Source organism: Gorilla gorilla, chromosome 15, assembly GCF_029281585.2.
Source record: "Gorilla gorilla gorilla isolate KB3781 chromosome 15, NHGRI_mGorGor1-v2.1_pri, whole genome shotgun sequence".
Lineage (NCBI taxonomy): Eukaryota > Metazoa > Chordata > Mammalia > Primates > Hominidae > Gorilla > Gorilla gorilla.
This window is the reverse complement of record NC_073239.2, coordinates 99243562-99265833: the sequence shown is the minus strand read 5'-3', so window position 1 is coordinate 99265833 and position 22272 is coordinate 99243562.

Sequence of the window (22272 nt, the reverse complement as noted above, 5' to 3'; positions counted from 1 at the left end):
AGGTGAAAATTTACAAGTGATACGTTATTGATGTGCCTTTTACATAGATTAGAAGAGGATATCTGACCTTTTGGCAGCAATATTTATATTAACTTGGCATGTATACTCTTACCCAGGAGAAGGATACATCAGGTTGTCAAACTGAGCAGCTTCTCATATAATCCAGCTGTCTCCTCTTGCTGCAATGGCATGCTCCTCAAGTACATTTCTGATGAAAGTTTGGCAGCCAATGACCATTTCCTTTTAGGGAGAGAATATTTGGCTCCCTTTCACAGTTTTAGTTCTAACTTACAAATTGACAATTTGTACATCAGACTTTTGTGAGTTGAGTAATCAGATCCAGAGCTATTAATAAACTTGAAGTGCTCTGATACAGCAGGGTTCCAGAGACTGAGAAGCTTAGAACCAGACCTTGGAATATCATAATGATACAAGATATACCCAAATCTATGGATCTCTGTCTGTTCAATAGATAGCACTTCTCTTAATTCTCACTATAACACAATGTAAAAATATAAAGACAGAAAATCCAATTCAAACCCAGCCTCCTTTAAGAGAAAAATGTAGATTGTAGAACATGATTTTGGACTCTAGTTAAAAACAGGCATAATTATAATCTGTTTCTTATAGCAAGAATACATCTCACCTGTACACTACATTCTTTAGATGTGGAAAACAAAAGGGAAAAAATAAAGTAAAAGAGAAAAATCAAAATGAGAAAATTAAATACATGAGCAGAAAATGGAAATATTTAAGATTAAAATAGACTGGATGCTTTTTCTTTTTATTCCAGATATTAATTTAAAAAAGAAATAAAAAGAGATAACTGTGGGGTTAAAATTAATAAGCTAAATAAAGACTTAGGTATAGTTTGTAATTTAACTTTTTCTGTGAAATGATCTGTTCTACCTTATGCCTGCATTCAGCTTTCTCTTTGCCAAATACTTGAAAGAGTGTTTCTAACATATTCAAAGTATTTGGTACTTTCTGTCCAACAAGAGAATCCTCATTATGGGTAAACACTGTGTTGTCCTGCACACCATACTAGGGAGTTGACACTGGGACATCCATTAATTTACATAGTGGTGGGTTCCTTTAGGATCATGATTTTATTTACAAGATACATGAATAATCTGAATTTCCTATTTAGAAAAACACTTTATGTAGATTATCTGAAAACTCAATTTCCTGTAATATACAAGCTTTATAACTTGTGATCACGACATGCTACAGAACTAAAGGTGGCATTTCTGGGATATTAAATCAAAATATTTTCACAGTTTAACATTTCAGGAAATGTATTCTTTTATGTTCAGTTAACACTGAACAAAGAATCTTAATTTAATGTTTAAAAAGTTTGCATAGGTCCAAGCGCAATGCCTCACGCCTGTAATCCCAGCACTTTGGGAGGCCGAGGCGGGCGGATCACGAGGTCAGGAGATTGAGACCATGCTGGCTAACACGGTGAAACCCCGTCTCTACTAAAAATACAAAAAATTAGCCGAGAGTGGTGGCGGGTGCCTATAGTCCCAGCTACTTGGGAGGCTAAGGCAGGAGAACCCTTGAATCCGGGAGGCGGAGCTTGCGGTGAGCCAAGATCGTGCCACTGCACTCCAGCCTGGGCGATGGAGCGAGACTCCATCTCAAAAATAAATAAATAAATAAAAGTTTGCATAGATTTAAAAGTAGATATTCAGCAACTTTTTTTTTTTCTTTTCCTACTTTTTCTGAGAAGGTTAGTAAGCAAGCACAGAATTTTCAAAGAGCATATAGTCCCAACATAGTTGTTGTCTCTCTCGAGTTCTCATAAGACACTACTGAGGCCAATAGATCTTCTTTTGATTGCGAACAAGACTGAATCAAAATTATTTTAGGTGGAATGGAGTGAAGCACAAGGGTTAAGGGGGCTTATAGTTTCATACTTCTTTTGGTCCCAGGATACCTCGATGCCGTGGAATCAGAAACCAAGCTTACAATCTTCTTAGTGGATTTCTGCTCAGACTTATTGCTAGTTCTCGAGTATCACTAAGTGTGTGACTGTGTTTGTTTCTGTGCATTTGTGCTTATATCCCATATGGTAAAGCAATGTTTTTGAAACTGATGGTAATTACGGATATTGGGGAAGTAACAAAAGAAAAATAAACCATTTCATAATTGGTTTGGTTGTATAAATGCAATATTATGTTCTTGTGTGTACTACTTTTATTTATGAATAATTTCAATGCAGTAAAATAATTAGACATACAGTTATATATGTGCCACTTCAGTTTATATGTTTCCTTTGATTATATAATCAAAACTATGTTCATATGGTCATGCATACACCATTTTTTATAAGTTATTGCTGTTGTAGCAAAGCCATCTGCTCTCAAATTTTAAAAGTTGGTAGCAAAAATAACAGGAAAAAGTATTCTATAAAGAAAGAGAAATGCAGAAATAGTAAAATTATTAGAACACAAATGAAAAGCCTCAGTAATTTCATGTTACAAAGTATATTCTGATTAAGAAAAAATGTTTTAATTCTTATTTTTAACAAGCATGATTCCATCTCTTCTGTGATAAGTTATACAGTGGCTATAAATATCAATAAATATTTTAGTGGCTGTAAAAAAAATTAAGCTTGATGCTCCCACTTTTCTCAAGATAGTTGATATTTTTGGTAGGAAAACTATTGAACACATAAATAATAGCTAAATTTATTTTAATTAATCATAATTCTAAGATCTATCCGCAGCAATAAGTGCACTCTACTAATAATAAAATTATATGATACAGGGAAGAAGGTGTTCATTTATTTTACTTATTCAACTTTTTTTTTTCTTTTTGTCGAATTATTACCAGGAACTGTTCCGGATTCTGGGGATATAATGAAGAATCACACATAAAAGATTCCTTTTTCCCAAGGATTTTCTATTCTACTGGAAGGACTACAGAATTTATAAATGTCCTATGGAAGATGCAAAGAAGAAAGTGCTTCAGGAATTCGAGAAGTGTGGGATTATAGGTGCTTGCTATATGAATGGACAAGAGAGCTTCACATTCCCAGGAATGCCATAATACCCATTTCGCACAATACACTCTGATGGTTTTTAAAATCCATTCCTGCTGTATTCTTTCCTTTCTTCTTTTATTTGTTAAATACTGGTTTAACATAGTAAATTAATTGGATAAGCCTCTGATTGTAAGCCAAATTTAAAAAATATCATATGTAATGGCCCTCAAGGAACTGAGAAGCCAGGAAATCAAAGAATCGCCTAAGTGGATGTTAAACCCAATGAAAATACTGACAGAATTTTCTAGGGACAGAGTGCTAAGATATTCCCAGAATCGTGTTTTTTATGTCAACACTTTGTTTTTCATCTATATCTTTGATATTCTTTTCAGGCTACATTCATGGATTCACTTCTTCAGTTCCCACACTAAATTTGGTAGCACTTAGGGCTTTCTTTTAAGAGACCTTCTCACTGCATATTCTTATTCTGAGCAGTCTTAAGCAACCCCATGATTCCAGCTACCATATGGATGATGATGCGAGGTTTTTTTTTAAGACCTTCAACTCTTATTTTGGTACTCTTCTGAGCTGCAGTCTCATACATTTAATCCGCCTCTCTCATTTTCTATTTCTACATACCAAACTTGAATAAATCCAATAAAACTGATTCTCCTTTCTGTAACACTCACTCTGAATAGTACCTAAAAAAGAAAACTCCCATTTCCTTATACATCTCTGTTAATAACTCAGAAAGTCTTCCTGGGTTTTCCTTCTGAATATCATCTAAGTGTGCCCTCCTTTCCCTCTCAGATGCTACAGACTCACAACTTTATCATCACACCTGGTTTATCGGTAGTAGCTGCCTCTGGTATCTCCTCCCTCTTCCACTCTTTCATAAATCATTCACAGTGGTGACAGACTAATCTTGTCCAAATGTAAATCTGATTGTGTTTCTTCATGCATAAACCCTCTCAATAGGCCTTTACTACTTAAAAATGAATTCACAGATATTTAGCATACTGTGTAAAATTCATTACAAACTGGGTGTTGCATACCTGTTCAGTCTCACCTCCCATCATTCCCTCTGCCCATTCCCCACACTCAGGTGTGCTGTATATTCAACCAACTATTCACGTTATTGATTGTTTCCCAAAAACATATTATTTCATGCCTCAAAATCCTCTGTCAGATACAGTGCCTTCTGTCTGAAATGCCTTCCCCCTTGTATTCCAGCTTCTATTATTTTCTCTGTGAAGGTTTTTCTATACTCCACATATAACTGCTCATTCCTTCTTTTCTGTTTCATCAGTTCCTGAAATTATTGAACTTATCACATTACATTTTATTTGCAAGTATATATAGTTCCCTATGTAGACTGACTTACTTAGGGGCAGGCACAACAATTTTGTTTTCATCTTTCTATTTCTAGTACCTAATACATGTGATAACTCAGTACATACTTGTTAAAAGTTCAAGCTAATGCAAGGTATAGAGCTCATAGGGTTTTAGAAACAAGAACTAATCTGAAATCAGTGATTTGTAATTGTTTCTGTACATATTCATGAAGAAGACTTCTCTCTGGAAGGAGAGCACATTTAAACTCCACCTTCAGTGATAGGTGAGATTTCAAAAGGTGAGGACTGATTGTAAGGTTATTCTAAATATAGGCGATGTGATAAAAATTAGGATGTAAGAGACAAAATAAAAAGACAGAGACTTATATAGAAGATTGCGATCACAAGCCTCCCACTGATTGCATAAGAATCTTGAAATTTACCATATTCAGAAGATGAAGTTTTAAAATTAACTGATAGTGTGTACAAGCATATATGTAAACTACAAAGACAGTACCTTTGTGCACACAGTATAATCTACTCTGCTATGCTATTCATTCATGGGGGAATACTTCGTTCTACATATGAATTGTTCATTGAATATATTGAAAACATTTTGTGGGTAAAAACTATATCTTATTGGGATCTATAAATTGTACTTTTTCCTCATCCCTCAGGATTCCAAGAAGATTGCTAAATCTCTTATCTCAAAAAATTTACTTGATAAACATAAACACCCAGGTATTACAAAGAAATTCTCTTATCTTTATAAAGTCAATCTACCTTCATCTACAGAAGGCATTATTTCTAAAGAGAGAAGCTTTAGAAGCATCCCATTCAAGGTGGTTTAAAAAAAAAGGGGGGGGGCTACTTTCTGTTCTTGTTATTGCTCACCATAGTGTTTAGAGTTATGCCCAAGTGACACAAGGAGAGGAAACAAAAAGAGGCGTAAATATTTGTCCTTTCAAATATAAGAATATCAAGAGACAAAACACTAAACCTAATAAAAGAATTTAGCATGACTAGAGGATAACATATCAATAAACTTAATAAGCTTCTACACCACAGTAATTGCCAATTTAAATGCAATACAATAAAGTAAATACTATTTACAATGTCTCTATTTATTGTCTCTATCTCTACCATCCTATGTATCTAGAGATTTTAGTAATTAATCACATAAAGATTGTTTGAGACCTGTGTAGAGAAAAATTTCAGACTAATAAAGAGCATAAAAGATCTCAATAAATGGTCAGTCATATACATAGCGGGATTGTAAAGATATCAATTCTCTTCAAATTACTTAATAAAATAAAATTAAATTCCAATTAAAATTATATTTATGAGCTGGGGGAAAAATAAAATGATCCTAAGCTTTCTATGGAAGAACAAAGTTTAATACAGTGGAAATATAATTTTTCAAAGAGCAAATGGGAACACTTTTGCATCACATTCAGTCATGTTACAAATCTCTGGAATTGAAACAGCACAGTTCTAAAATAATATTAGATAAACAGAACAAATAAACATAATAGAGTGTATAGAAACCAAAGCACTTATATGTCAATTTAGTGTATATCAATTTCTAGAGGATGAACTACAAATAGTTTTCAACTTTCAATGGTCTAAGTTTACTGTTTTTCAACTTTTCAATGGTGCAAAAGTGGTATGCATTCAATAAAAATTGTATTTCAAATACCCATACAACCATTCTATTTTTCACTTTCAGTACAATAAGTTACATAAGCTATTCACCACTCTATTATAACATAGGATTTGTGTCAAATGACTTTGCTCAACTGTAAGGTAAAGTACTTGTTCTGAGCACATTTAAGGTGATCTAGACTAACCTATAATATCTCATAGGTTAGATGCACTAAATGAAATTTTGACATCATATTTTCAACTTACATTGAGTTTATCAGAGTATAACCCCCACACAAGTCAAGGAGCAACTGTATTTAATAATGCATTCAGTAAAAATTGTACTTTGAATACCCAACCAACCATTCTATTTTTCACTTTCAGTACAATAAATTACATAAGCTATTCACCACTTTATTATAACACAGGCTTTGTGTCAAATGACTTTGCTCAACTTTATGGTAATGTACTCATTCTGAGCACATTTAAGGTGATCTAGGCTAAGCTATGACATATCACAGGTTAGGTGCACTAATCGAATTTTTGACATCATGTTTTCAACTTAACATTGAGTTTATCAGGGTGTAACCCCTTCACAGGTCAAGGAGCAACTGTATTTAGTAAATAGTATTGAGAAAATTAGCTCAATATATAGAAGAATAAGAAATTAGATTTCTACCACATATCATATTTTAAAATTAGGACTAAATAGGCCAGAAATGTAAAAATGAAAAAAAAAAAAATTTAAATCTACCAGAAGAAAATATAGGAGACTATAGGTGTGTCTTTAGGACTAAGAGGATTTCTTAAAACAGACCCATAAATCAAAAGGCATTAAAGAAACAACTTACACATTAAGCTTCATGAAAATGTAAGATATTGGTCCAATCTAAAAAGAAAATACAAAGTTATCAAACAGATATTAGGTTGGAGAAGATATTTGCAGCATTCAAAAGCAACTAAGCTTCAATGTCTGGAATTTATAGAAAATGAGAAAAAACAAATGGATTAGTGAGAATATGATATGAACCATAATTCATAGAAACCCTAACAATCAATAAGTATGCACAGAGGTAGGTAACCTCACCAGCAATTAGGAATATGCAAATTTTCAAAATATCAAACTGAGGTTTCCTTCTGAATCTACCTGTTGGAGAAATTACAAAGTCAGATAATATCAAGCATTGGGTAGAATGAGAGAAAATGAGAATCTTCTCGTAATTGAAAATGTAATTTTGTTCAGCCATTTTTGAGAGCAATCTGGAATTATTTAGGGCAAACTGGATATAAGGACAATATTCGTTGGAGTAATGTTAGACATTGAAGCAAAAAAAATACATGTCAAAATTTCAGTTATTTAAATAGAATAAAACTCTCATATAGCAGTCCACTGCCAGTCTTCCTGTCAGTTGGCTTTTCTGTGACCTGTGTTTCAGGAACCCAGGTTCCTTCCAGTGTGTTGCTTTTTCCTCTCATTACATGGCTCTTAAGGGCTCCCTGAGCTCATAACCATTTCAGCCAGGAAAGATTAGGAAGAAAGGCACATAGAAGGGCTTTAAAGACCAGGACTGGAAGTGGCTCATGTTACTCTCACCTATCTCTTCGGCTTGTACTAAGTCACATGGCCATTCCCAACTGCAAAGGGGGTTGGGAAGTACAGTCAAGTTGAGAGCCTAGGAAGAAGAGACAGTTTGCGGAACACTAACATAGATAAAAGTATATCTATGACCCATCAATTCCATTCTGACTTATATACCCCAGAAAAAGCACCACATGATGTGGAAGGATACATATATAAAAATGTCTAGCGGTGTGTCATTTTTGATAACAAAAATTTAGAGGTAAACTTAAGTGTTCATCAGTGGAGGATAGATAAGTAAAATGGGCCACACAGACATTTTAAAATACTGTGTAGTATGATCAGAAAGATGACTTAGTTTTACACATAGCTAGCTAAAGTTTATTTTACTATTTTTTAATTTTCTGGAGTGCAGTGGCATGATCTCAGCTCACTGCAACCTCTTTCTCCTGGGTTCAAGTGATTCTCTGGCTTCAGCCTCCAACGTAGCCGAGATTACAGGCGCCCACCATCACGCCAAGCTAATTTTTGTATTTTAGTAGAGACAGAGTTTCACCATGTTGGCCAGGCAGGTCTCAAACTCCAGATATCAAGTGATCCACCCGCCTTGACTTCCCAAAGTGCTAGGACTACAGGCAAGAGTCACTGCACCCAGCCACACATAGCTAAATGTATGGATGTGAAAGAATAATAAATGATTAAACAGACATTGTACAAGATTTCCAGCTAAATTTCATTTGTGTCAATCTTTCAAACTACATAAAATGGTACTATATATTTATCAGATATACATGAGTATATAAATAAACTATGGATTGTGGAGAGAAAAAACATACATCAAAACATAGGTGTGGATAACTATTGGAGGATGAGCTTGAGGATGGTAAATAAAAGTAAAATATAGTAAAATTAAAAAGAGGGGATGTTAATAGACTGCTGATGACTGTGTGCCATGAATTTTGAAATGTCATCAGTTCAGTTCTGTTTATGCAAGCTCTTCCTCAAAACAAAATAGCCCAAGGCAAAGCAATCTGACCCAAAAACAACTGTACACAGGAAGCATCATAAAAAAAACTAATTGTCTGTTTGGGGATTGAGCACTAAAGGACCTCTGGGTCATTGCAAGTTCAGCAGCTAACATTCAAGAAAATATTCATTGAGTTACTACCCTGTGTATGACATTTCACAGCCCTCATGGAATTTTATATATTAAGGGGTAAGGTGGAGGGGCAGACATTAAACAAAGAAGCAAATTTTGATAAGAACTTTAAGGAAGGGAAATATTATAAAAGACAAAGATATTATAACAAATTTCCCCCTGATCAATTGGGGGACATAAAGTCATTGGAATACAACTCACATTTCCAAGGATTGAGCATGTAAATGAAACTTGATGGTAAAATCAGAGTTACCAGAAAAAAAGTTGGAAAAGAGCATTCCAGGGGATGAGGATGACACAGAAAAAAAATATGGAATATTGGAGGAATTAAATGTGGATGACACAGGCAGAGGAAGGTTGTCTCATGATCAGAAGCGAGGCAGGCACTAGAACGTTGGGCTTTGTCATACCTGTGAAGGACCTTGGATTTTATTCTCAAATGCAACAGCCTTTTTGTGTGATGATACAATTTTTTATGTTTATTCTAAATTTAAAAAATAAAAAATGCTTACCCTTGTTCCCAGAGATCTATGTAAAAATATGATCATGGCAGTGCTTGTGAAAGAGAGAAAAATAGAAAATAAAATCTAAATATCTATCAATAGAGTCAAATAAAGAAGGGCACATCTGTATTACAGAACACTATTTTAAATTTTAAAAAGACTAAGTAGATAAAACCAGATGAAAACAATGGATTTATTAGCATACTTAAAGAAGATGTAAGCCCCCATATGTGTGTGTGTATGTGTATATACATATATACACATACACACAACACACACATACATATAAACATATATTTTCATATGAAAATGAATATAAAAGAAATATACTATATTTTTATCAGAAGTATCCTTCAGGCTAGGCATGTTGGCTCACGCCTGTAATCCCAACACTTTAGAAGGCCAAGGTGGGTGGATTGCTTTCAGCTCAGGAGGTCAAGACTAGCCTGGGCAATGTGGTGAGACCCTGTTTCTACAAAAAATTAGCCAGGTATTTGTGGCTTGTGCCTGTAGTTCCAGCTACAGTGAGTCTCCAGCTTCTCTGAGCCCGGAGAATCACCTAAGCTTGGGAATCGGAGGCTGCAGTGAGCCAAGATCTTGCCACTGCACTCCAGCCTGGGTGACAAAGTGAGACCCTGTCTCGAAAAAAAAAAAGTCTCCTTGGGAGAAAAGGGACAGTAAGTAGTGGGGAGTAAGGAAAGAACTTCCACTTTTCATAACATATACTTGCTTAAAACATTTATGATAAAAAGTATACTCTGTGTTATCAGGTTAATAATAAAAAGCAGAATAGAAAAATTTTAAGAGAAAATAGATTGACAAAATATTGCTGGAATATTTAAATGGTTTATGTAGTAATCATGGAGAAAGATGTTTGTTGTTCAGCATTGATGCTGGAGGAGACAAAGAGAAATGAATGAATTTTAAAGTATATTTTATACATAGAATCAACCATTAGAACTTGGTAATGGATTAGTTGCGCCAGACAGAAGAATGACATCTATTATCCAGAAATGAAAACAAGGAGGTTAGAGATACCATGAAATAAGATGATGGGGACATTAGCAGGACAAATTTGGAATGAAAATATCAAATATTCTCTCGCACATCAGTTAAGTTTGAGATGTCTGCTTACCCCAGTGGAGACGTCAAGTAGGCAGCCACAATGGTCAGCAGGGAGGTCAGTTCAGGTATTAAGAATAGAAGAAAGAATAAATTTTGAAAGCTACTGACAGTATACACAAGCATGACATTTTGCTGTAGTTGTTCCTATGTGATCCAGGAATTTTATCAATACCATTATTTCATCATTTATATCACTAGTACCAATGCAAATAGCATTTCCTCTTCTATACTGACATGTATGTGTTTGTGCTTGTGTGTGTGTGTGTGTGTGTGTGTGTGTGTGTGTGGATGTGTTTGTTTAATCATCTAGAAATTCTCTTAGCTTAATGTTAGAAAACACGGTGCTCAAGAAATGTAGTAATGTTTATACAAAGAATGCTAACAAGAATAGCCAAACACTTTAAGAAAACAAAACTAATACAAAAGTAAAAGCTCACAATTGTCTACATGCCTATTATTTACATATGGAAAGCATAGCCCTATAAAATTTGTTTTTTTCTTTGTGTGTGACTATCTAGGGTAGTGGTTCCCAAAGTATGGTCCCCAGACCAGTATTATTAGCACCACATGAGAATTTATTTGAAATTGAAATTATTGAGACCTATCCCAGACCCACTGTATCAGAAATCTAGGATGGAGTCCAGTAATCAGTGTTCCAACAAGCCCACCATCCCAATCTGATGTACCTTCAAGTTTGAGAATCACTGATTTAGAAAAACTGTTACTACTTCTACAACTTTGTTTGCATAGATCACCTGAGACTATTTAGGAGGAGTTTGGTGATAAAGTTACAGAGGACTTGGTTATTCAGTGAGGAAATAAAAAGAAGCTATTTCATTTAAGTTCAGGCAGAAGTTAACTTCCATTCTGTACATGAATTTTGATTGGCACTGATGCTGACCTTTTGGAAGTCTGAGGCTCCTGGCACAAATGCTTTTAATCTACTACAGATTTTTGACCTCATCATTGACAGAAAGTTGGCATTTCTGATACACAAAGACAAGACTATCTGACCTTTTTGCATTGCAATGATTGTCATGATTGGCAGGCTTGGCCTCTCTTTTGAAGGGATGTGGCACTTGGCACTCTCAAATCATATAAAGAACCTTCATCCTGTCCTCTACAGCTTGAGCATGACAGATTGCCCCATCTGGTGATATTCTGAGATCCTGTTGTTTCAATGAGTTTGTGGATGACTATCAGCTTCCTGATGACAGACAGTGTGTAGGCTGGCAGCTGCCATGCTGATGTCCTTAGCTAGCAGTGATACTGTTTGACAGCCAGGACCTTTACTTGAGCATAGTGAGAGTGGATATCAACTCAGCAAGGAGGTAACACTGAAATCTAGCCCACAGATCACATTACCTATGGCATTCTGCTAAGAAAATAAGGCATGTAGGAGGCAAAGCAGGATATACTTACTACTTTTATCACTTGTGAAATCAATATAGACTGAAATACATGCTTTTGTTTAACTTGTACCTCCTTGCTACATCTAAAGAAAAAAATCATCATTATCATCATCATCATCATCATCAACATCATCATCATCATCCTTAGCCAAGAAAGATGCAAGAGGAAATAAAACAAGTAAGTTTTTCCCTTAGGGTGCTTATAATCAATTTGGCAAAAAGATGGACATATGTTCACACGTAAAGAGGCAGCTATTCAGCTCTGGCTTATTGGTATCTTATGGGCATGAACAAACTCTTCCATTTTACAAAAATTTGGAAATGAATATTTCATGTAAAGCGCATTCCACCCCAATTTGTAATGTTTTAACTAATTCAAATCTAAAACGATCTGCAGACCTATGTTATGTGGGGAAAACAGAACATGTTTGTGTGTTGGAGGCAGCCCTTTGGTTCCGTTTTTGACCTCTGAAACAGGTTTTGGTCCTCATATTTCACCATCTCATGGTGTCCTCTTATAAAACTCCTCCTCCTGCAACCAAAATAATCCAAACACTTTTTTATAAAGTAGCCAATTATCAAGACAGAGAGAAAAATAAGTTTCAATTTTAACTTCAATTATAGAAGTATTTGTGTTTAAGAATCTCTTCTAATAAAGTCCTGGGTCCCTAAAGCACATTAAACCACCACCAGTTGAAAATATCTCAGATGGGTCCATATATCCATACAGTTATTCAGGTGCATACATCCTTACTAAGGGAAACTCCGCAATTGCATAAATCTTTCACAACAAATAAGGGAAAATGAATGATCACTGCTCTTGGCATTCAACTCTTCTGACTGCTGAGAGGAAACTGAAGAATAGGAGAAAGGGGAGGATTCAGGATGCCACCCCATTTGACACCTCACAGAAACATAAATATAGAATGTTAGGGAGTTGTATACATGTGGTAGGGAAAAGCAAATAAAGAGGAATGCAAAGAAAGTTGCTTCATTATTGATGGTTCTTAAATTTGCTACATGCGAGAATCACTTGGGAAGCTTTTAAAGCTCTGCTGCCCAGGCCATACCCACATCTATAAAATCATTGTCTCTAGCGCCAGAACACAGGCATCCATGACTCCATATACAGCCAACTTTGAGAATACTACACAGTAGTAAGTGTGGTGAAATTCAGGATACAGTTGAGCTATAAACCCATTATTTAAAGCAGAAAAGTGAGAGGAGAGGGAACGAAGGGATGTGTAATTTTCTAATGCCTACAAATCTCACTTCTTTTGTGGGCTGACCCCTCCACCCATTTTATTCAGGCATTCTCCTTTTTAAATTTTCAGCAAAATTGTGATTCCCATTTCAACCATAAACTCAAAACATTTTATTACCTGACCATTAAATGTTTTCACCAACTAACCTCTCTGTCTGCCATTTTTCTTTTCATGAGTCCTTTCTATATAGATGTTGCTGCCAAGTTAATCTTGCCATGACCCCACCATTATAATCTTTCATATCTGCTCAAAATTTTAAATGACTTGTTTATCTCCTCGGCTACCTGAGTTCTCCACAATTACGTTATTCTTTTTTAATAAACATAAATATAATACTATGTGGTTGGTATTATTCTTAGAACTTTGTAACATTTATTTATTGAATCATGCTGGCAACTCTATGAGGGAGGTATTTTTATTATCTTTATTTTAAAAATGAGTATACAGAGGCAGAGTGAGCTCAAGTACTTTGCCCAGAGTTACAAACATGGTCAGGGGTAGTTACTGACATTCAGCAAATGAAGTTTGGCTCCAAAGACTACATTCCCATTCTATTAGCCTTCCCTTCTTATCTTTTCTGTTGCAGCCAAATTCTTCAATTACTTTCACCTCAATCTATAATCACAATATCAGTTCTGATTTGGGCACTGTAACTTGTTCTCCCTTCTCTGTTTCCCCTCTTTTCTTTTTTTCATATTTTCTTCTGTGGCTATGTCTGAACACTTACATCTTGTGTCAAACACTAGAAAAAGTTTCTGCCACCAAGGGGACACGGACAATAAAGAACTGTCATGCAACAATTTATTTTCCAAGGACCAACTGAAATCCCACTCTCTGCAATAACTTGCTTGGTAACTCAGGTCAGAAGAGATGGCTTGGTTCCCTCAAATTTATACCTCACATAGTTGATATGATTTATTTTTTGGCAACTAATCCTACAACTTATGTTTTTAGGTAATAATCCATCTCTCCAATAGATAAATTATTTTGGGAGAGGATCACTCTTTTTTATTGTTTTAATATTTTAGCAAATATTAAAATAATAATTCAATATATAACATAATAAAACATAAATAAAATAAAAATAAATAAAAAGTATTTTAAATATTTTAGCAAATATTTTTGAGTCATGTCTCTGTATCAGGCCCTTTTGTATTTGCCAAGAAAAGTGTTGTGTAAAACAAAATACCTGTTCTCATCCACATGGAGCCTACATGACCAGTAGCTTGTCTTTCTCTAGTAGCTTGTATTTCTCCTTACAGATTTGAAAATAATAACAGTGAAGCTTAGGAAAGATTGAGTAAAATAATGAGAGGAATAAAAACAGAGGAGACCAATAATACTGTCATCTACGTTAATATTGAGGGATGATTACTTGTGCCGAAAGAGCGTTTATTGGAAGTAATATTTTTTAATTGTCTACCATCTTTCGTAACCAAAGGTGTTAGGCCATTCTTACGTTGCTATAAAGAAATACCTGAGCCTGAGTAATTTATGAAGAAGAGAAGTTTGATTGGCTCACAGTCCTGCAGGCTATACGGGAAGCATGATGCAGACATCTGCTAGTTTCTGGGGAGGCCTCAGGAAGCTACCACTCATAGCAGAAGGTGAAGCTGGAGCAAGCACATCACATGGGGAAAGCAGAAGCAAGAGAGGGGAGGGAGGTGCCACACACTTTTAAACTACCAAACCTCATGAGAACTTACCCACTATCACAAGGACAGCACTAAGCCAGTCATGAGGGATCCACCCCCATGGCCCAATAACCTCCCACCAGGCCCCACCTCCAACACGGGGATTATATTTTAACAGCAGATTTGGGCAGAGATATATATTCAAACCATATCACCAGACCACCAGGATCAGGGAAGTTGTATATACAAAATGCGAATAATATTCACTATTTGGAGACTTTTAGAAAATAAATAAGTATGTCCTATATCTAGGGATGTGGTCCCCAATTATATCACGATTTAGAAAAAAGTTAATATTTTAAAATTCTGAATGTTTTGTTCAAGATGGAATCTACTTAATTACAAGGCTGTAAAAAGAATGTATGACTTTTGCTTGGAATTAAGCTCCTGGTCTAAACACTGGAGCACTTTTTGATTATAAAGTAAAGTTATAGTCATTTCTAATCCTAAATAATTTGGGCCAAATAGATTTTGCATGTGATATTTATGACTCATATACTGTGTTCTGTAAAACTTCCCCCAAAGACTCATTAAATCTGTTTTATGAGTATTTTTCCCAGCCTTGAACTTTCATTAACTGGAAGGAAGAGAATAAAGCCCATTTACAATGCCACCAGATCCATGCCAAGGCCCTAGCTTGACGGATGTCTTCCTAATGAATTATACGTATTGCAAACAGTAGTATGTGCCAGCCGAAAGTTTTCATTAATTTTTCATTAATGAAATGCACCACTTAGCTTGTTTGACATTTAACCAAGCTACATAAATTTAAGCTAGATAGAGGTCACCATAGAAAAGCATTTGCAAGTGTCACTGAAGAAACAAGTTAGCAGCTGCTCCACCTCTTAACACAAATTCTGCCCCAAACCATGTTCCAGTTTACCACCAACAGATTAATAAAACATGGAACAAATCAATGATACCGTAATTAGCTGCTAGTGGCTGATTTTAAATTTAGTTCTCTATGCTACTATTTAAGAACATTGTGTGTTTTTAATAGTTTCTCCTTCATTTTTGGTTCCCAAATGGACAGCATAGCCATCAGTTACCTGGAGGCATTTTGGTTCTAAATGCTGCAAGTGCTGTGTATTTCAGACCCTCCCTGCTTTCTAATATCTAGCTTCCACCATGTGTTTCAGGTTTAAAAAAAAAAAAAAACCATGTGAATAAGGTAATACAGGATAAAAATACTCTTAAACTGTAGTTAAATACACTGTGACGACAGGAAATACACACACCTACATAACCTGCAAAACCCAAAGCTTTCATGCCAAAGAATTCCCAGAAAAGTGAAAAATAGCTAGTCTTTAAAATATAAGGTTTTGGAAAAGAATTCCCTTTCCCTTCATTCTTGATACTCTCAGGAGTTCAGCTCACTTAAAGCATAACAATTCTATAGCAACTCAGGTAACTCTAAGTTCTTCTAATTGATACATGTGTAATTGCTAATGTCTATCTGATAGAGATGGGCTTAGGATCCAGGCAGAGCTGAGCTTACAGAGGACATTATATCTTGAGTTCTTTCAACCTGAAGAAAGCAAAAGCCAACAGAAAATGATATTTTTGTTCGCTGCAGGTTATATACAGTCCGTGTTCAATAGAAGCAAAAAACTATGCTTTTGCTTCTATTGAACACGTACTGTATATATCCTGCGGCGAACAAAAATATCAACAACATGACAATGATATTACAATATCATCACAAATGATATGGTTGTGCTCCCTCTCCATGTTGGTCAGGAGGGCAGGTACATTTTCAATTTCACAAAGGTTTATTATGCTCAGATTCTGTGCATAATACTATGCCAGGCACAGAGAATACAAAGAAGTATTCTCTTTGTTCCTACTCTCCAAGAGTTTATTTCAGTAGTGGAAACAGACATAATTGGACCATGTTAATATCTTCAGGTAGTGCGGTAATTATCCTTAGCGAACTAATAAAAGAACAGAAAGCCAAATACCACATATTCTTACTTACAAGTGTGAGCTAAATGATGAGAACACATTGAAACATAGAGGGGAGCAACACACAATGGGGCCTATTGGAGGGTGGAGTGGTAGGAGGAGGGGGAGGATCAGGAAAATTATCTAATGGGTACTAGGCTTAATAGGCAGGTGAAGAAATAATCTGTACAACAAACCCTTATGATACAAGTGTACCTATGTAACAAATCTGCACATGTACCTCTGACCTTAAAATAAAAGCTAAAAAAAGAAAAAGAATATAACATTCTTACACCGTTTTCTCAAACCATAAGATTCAACTAAATCCATCCCTGGTTGCAAGGTAGATTCTACTTGCTACTCTCTTCTTTGAGAGATTCTCAGTTTCATTTCATTTTATCAAACACAAGACATTCCAAAAGTTCCTTTCAGATGTACTAGCACATTTCCACATAAAATATGTTATATAATAAATGAATAAAGAAAATAAGAATATGTAATATTTATCTAATAAGAGCAATGCCTTTCTTGAAATTCTGTTGCTGAGAACCAGGGTTGAACCACAGAGTCTTTCTTTTAGTTATACTCTGGCCATCAATCTTACATCCCCAAGCATGTTTCTCTCCTCTGGAGATTCTCCTGGGATTCATTTTTATTTCCTTCCTTCTTTCAATCTATCATCATTCACTTTTTAACCTAGAGTTTATTACCCCACTTTAGCCCACTCCCCAGCAATACTGCTTCAGAGAGATCAGCATTTCCCCAGCCTCTAGTTTTCTTCCTATTCCTCAGTAGAACACAAAAGATTTCTGTTTTTAGAGTACCTCTGCCAATCGTTTAGTAAGGCAGCCTCAATTTCATTAACAATAAACTTTCCTTAGAGCAATGTCAAGGAGAGAAGAAAACAGTACAAACTAAATCTGTACTGGTGATTCTTATGAAAAAAGGGGGTGGAGAGCAGGGGTGATTTAAATACAGAGTTAAGAGAAACACTTACTAAACCCTTCACATATTCCTGAACCATCTTTGCATCACCCACTAGTTTTCTCACTCCATGCAGTTATTCTTTTGCCTCTCAAGTGAGGGGAAAGAACAACTCAAGTACTAGACTATCAGGTTTTTCTTTCAAATCACCTGACCACTTAAGTAATTTATTATACGGCTATACATTATCTTTAAGTCATATCCTTCGATCTTGCTCAAGTCCTTATTACAGGTCTATTTTAATATTATTCAAATACCAGAGACGTATCCTGCTTTCTCTTCCTTCTTCCTGTCATAAAGGTACCTTTCTCCTAGAAAGCCTGTCCTACCCCACCTTAAAAAAGACGTGTAAGCCATGAGGGCATGGGAAAGAAGTAGAAAGTAGAAGTCATTTAAAGCTATCCTATTCCTATATTATCATATCTACCTGGAGAACTACAGGACAAATGCCATCCATCTCTATTTCTTCACAACTCTTGTCACTCTCTGACTATAGAACTAGTTCATATAATTATTAAATAATAGGTATAAAAAACTGCTTGTTTTATGTATTTAAATTGTCAGGTTTTGATAACAGAAGCCTGAGAAATTTTTTTGCAAACCAATTAAATTTAGAAATCGGATTTTTCAACACACACACACACACACGCACACACACACTTAAAAAGTAACCTTCTGTTTTTCTCTCTTCTCTTATATATCCATCTGGTTCCTCATCTTGGATGACTCACTGAGACTTGTGTCCTCATTCCCAGTGAAAGATGACATCTCTATCTAGTCCCTCATCAAATAAAATGGAGAGTGGTGATTTTTCTATCTCCCCCTTCCTATTACCCAAATAATAAAAACATTTTAATTACTTCCTAAATATGTATTGAATCCATTCTCCCTATCCTTGCCATTATTGCCTTCCTGTAGGCCGTCATTATCTTTTCACTGCTTTGTCTAATTGCCTCCTCAAAATTTTGGTTCCCAAAATACTCATGGTAATCCTCCTGGCTACCAATATAGGATTATTTTAAAATACAAATATGACCATCTCATTTCCCTGCTCAAAAGTGTTCAATGACTCCCAGACAAATATAAGATAAATAGAAAGCTACTTACCATTATCTTTAATGATTTTGCTTCCTGTCCATATTAGCCAGTTTTTTAAAATTTTTGCACTAGTTACAGCATATACTTGTACTTCGCATTCCAGATAAGCTAAACAGCTTGGAATTGTCCTAAGTTCCACAGTTTATATATCCCGAATACAATACCCGTTCCCTAAAGCTGTTCTTCATTCTCATTTATCTTGCAAACTTATCTTCCCCAAAAACTATGCAGATAGTTTCTCCTATAAATCTTGCACTAACACTCCATGAAAGCTTCAATCACTTTTTCTACTGTACTATTTCTATATCATATGTAAACATACACCATTGTTGATTCCAAATGCATTATACATATTTATGTATCTCTTTGTTTTGCTAGGCCAGCATTTTTGAAACCAAGGTTGCAACATATTGGTGAATCATGAATTAGAAGAATGCAAAGGACAGGATAGGGTTGGATAGAATGTGGTATATTACATACAGCAAGGATATAATTGCTTCATTAAATTCTTCTTTCAATATGAAGAGAAGGTGAAGAGTAGAGAGGAGAGAGAGACAGAGAGAGAGACAGAGGTGTCATATACTGGCAAGTGATACATAAAGAATTTCTGTGGGTCATAGTGAAAAAAATGAATGTGACTATACTGGTGTGTAAGTATACTGCTATAGGATTAATTTTGTAATAATTTAAATAATAACAATGTCATTCATGTATAAGTACCTACTTAAAACCAGGTGCTGGCCTTCGTGCCAAATAAATAATTATTTATATTGTAACCATCATCCTGCAAAATAGAGACCATCATTCCCATTTTACAAATGAAGACAGGTTTTGGATCTTTTAATTTTATTTGTCAAATTCAATTCCACTGATTTGGATGAATATTATTTCTCTCTCTCTTTTTTTTTGTTTTTATTTTGAGACATGGTCTCACTCTGTCATCCAGGCTGGAGTGCACTGGGATGAGGATGGCTCACTGCAGCCTTCACCTCCCAGGCTCAGGCAATCCTCCCACCTCAGCCTCCTGAGTAGCTGGGACCACAAGCATGTGCCATCATACCTGGCTAATTTATTTTTATTTGTATTTTTTGTAGAGAGAGGGTCTCCCTATGTTGTCGAGACTGGTCTCAAACTACTGGTCTCAAGTGATCCTCCCGCCTTGGTTTCCAAACTGTTGGGATTACAGGCATGACTCACCATGCCTGGTCCATGTCTAGTTCTAACCTACTTCTTTGATAAGTGCATTTTCACCAGTCATATACGAACAGCTTGACACATTAAAGATTAGAGAACCACCCATGAAAGATAAGTACTTTTTCCTTAGGCAAACAGCAATGTTGAAATTTACACCACGTCTATATGGTCCCCAAATGTATACCCTTTCCACCACTTCATACTGCCTTAATTTTCTAATCCTATTAGACTCTAACCCTATTAGATTCCTATTAGACACCTGCCATGTAAGAGCTTATAAAACTTTCATGATATTCATGGAGTTTTAATATAACTTGATTGAGCCCTATTTGAATGTGTAGAAGTTATTAAAACATATCCGGGCGAGCTCTATTTGAATGTGTAGAAGTTATTAAAACCCGGAGCCGGGCACAGTGGTTCACGCCCGTAATCCCAGCACTTTGGGAGGCTAAGGCAGGCGGATCACGAGGTCAGGAGATTGAGATCATCCTGGCTAACACAGTGAAACCCCGTCTCTACTAAAAATACAAAAAATTAGCCGGGCGTGGTGGCGGGCGCCTGTAGTCCCAGCTACTTGGGAGGCTGAGGCAGGAGAATGGCGTGAACCTGGGAGGCGGAGCTTGCAGTGAGCCAAGATGGCGCCACTGTACTCCAGCCCCTGCGACAGAGGGAGACTCCGTTTCAAAAAAAAAAGTTATTAAAACACTTTCTTTGCTCTCCAAAAGCAAGGAATAAAAATGACATCAATAAAAAGGACAAAATATTAATAATACAAGTACATGTGCAAAAATGTGCATTGTGACCCAAGTATAGGAATTGGCCTATTTGTAGACAGGCACAAAGAGAAACATATATGGGGCATTCAAAACCATTAATAATGCTGGCTTTGGCTACTAATAAGCCTTGTAAACAAACCCAGGTCAAACTAGAAATCAACCCAGAGTCACTATTGTTTAAACTTTTTTCAGAAGTATCATTAAGCTTTTTTTTTTGAAAAGTAATTTTTTGATAGTTAAAATTTTATTAAAATTTTTATTTGTGTAGATTTATGGGGCACATGTGCAGATTTGCTACATGCATGTATTGCATAGTGTTTCAGTGGTGAAGTCTGGGCTTTGAGTGTAACCATCACTCAAACAGTGTGCATTGTGTCCATTAGGTAATTTCTCATTCTTCACCCCCCTCACTTTCTCACCTTCCCAAGTCTCCAGTATCTATTCCATTCTCTATGCCATGTGTACACATTACTTCAATCCCACCTATAAGTTAGAACATTCAATATTTGACTTTCTGTTTCTGAGTCATTTCATTTGAGATTATGGCCTCCAGTTCCATCATGTTGCTACAAAAGCCATAATTTTATTCCTCTAGAGTCTTGTTTTTTTAAAGAAAATAAAACCTTTGAACTTATTAATACCAAGTGCAAGGAGGTTTCCAAATACATTTCCTTGCTTAACATTCTTATCTCAAGTATATGAAGTTTCAGTATTGTGTTGGCTATTCTGGGTCATTGGCCTATCCATATAAATTTTACATTCAGCTTGTCAATATTCATAAAATAACTTGTTGGGATTTTTATTGAGAGTGCATTGAATCTATAAATCAAGTTGAGAAAAACTAACATTTTGACAATATTCAGTCTTTCTGTCCATGAACATGGAGTATCTCTCCACTTACGTAGTTGTCCTTTGATTTCTTTCATCAGAGTTCTAGTTTTTCTTGTACAGATTTTGTAACTATTTTGTTAGACTTATTGATATGGTTTGGCTCCGTGTCCCCACCCAAATCTCATCTCAAATTGTAATCCCCATATCACTTGGTGTTGAGGGAAGGACCACGTAGGTGGTGACTGGATCATGGGGGCAGTTTTCCCCATGCTGTTCTCATGATAGTGAGTTCTCATGAAATCTAACAGTTTTACAAGGAGTTTTCCCTGCTCTTGCCCACTCTGTCTCTTGCCTGCCACCATGTAAGATGTTCCTGCTTCCTCTTCTGCCATGACTGTAAGTTTCCTGAGGCCCACCCCCAGCCATGTGGAACTGTGAATCAATTAAACCTCTTTTCTTTATAAATTACCCAGTCTCGGGCAGTTCTTTATAGCAGTGTGAGTACAGACTAATACACTTATACCTTAGCATTTTATTTTTGGATGTGCTACTGTAAATAATATTGTGTTCTGAATTTCAATTTCCATTTGTTCATTGCTGGTATGTAAAAAAGCAATCGATTTTTGTATATTTACCTTGTATTCTGCAATCTTGCTGTAATTGATTGTTAGTTCCAGGAGGTTTTTTTTTTCTTTTATTTGTCTATCCTTCTGGATTTTCTAGATAGACAATCATGTA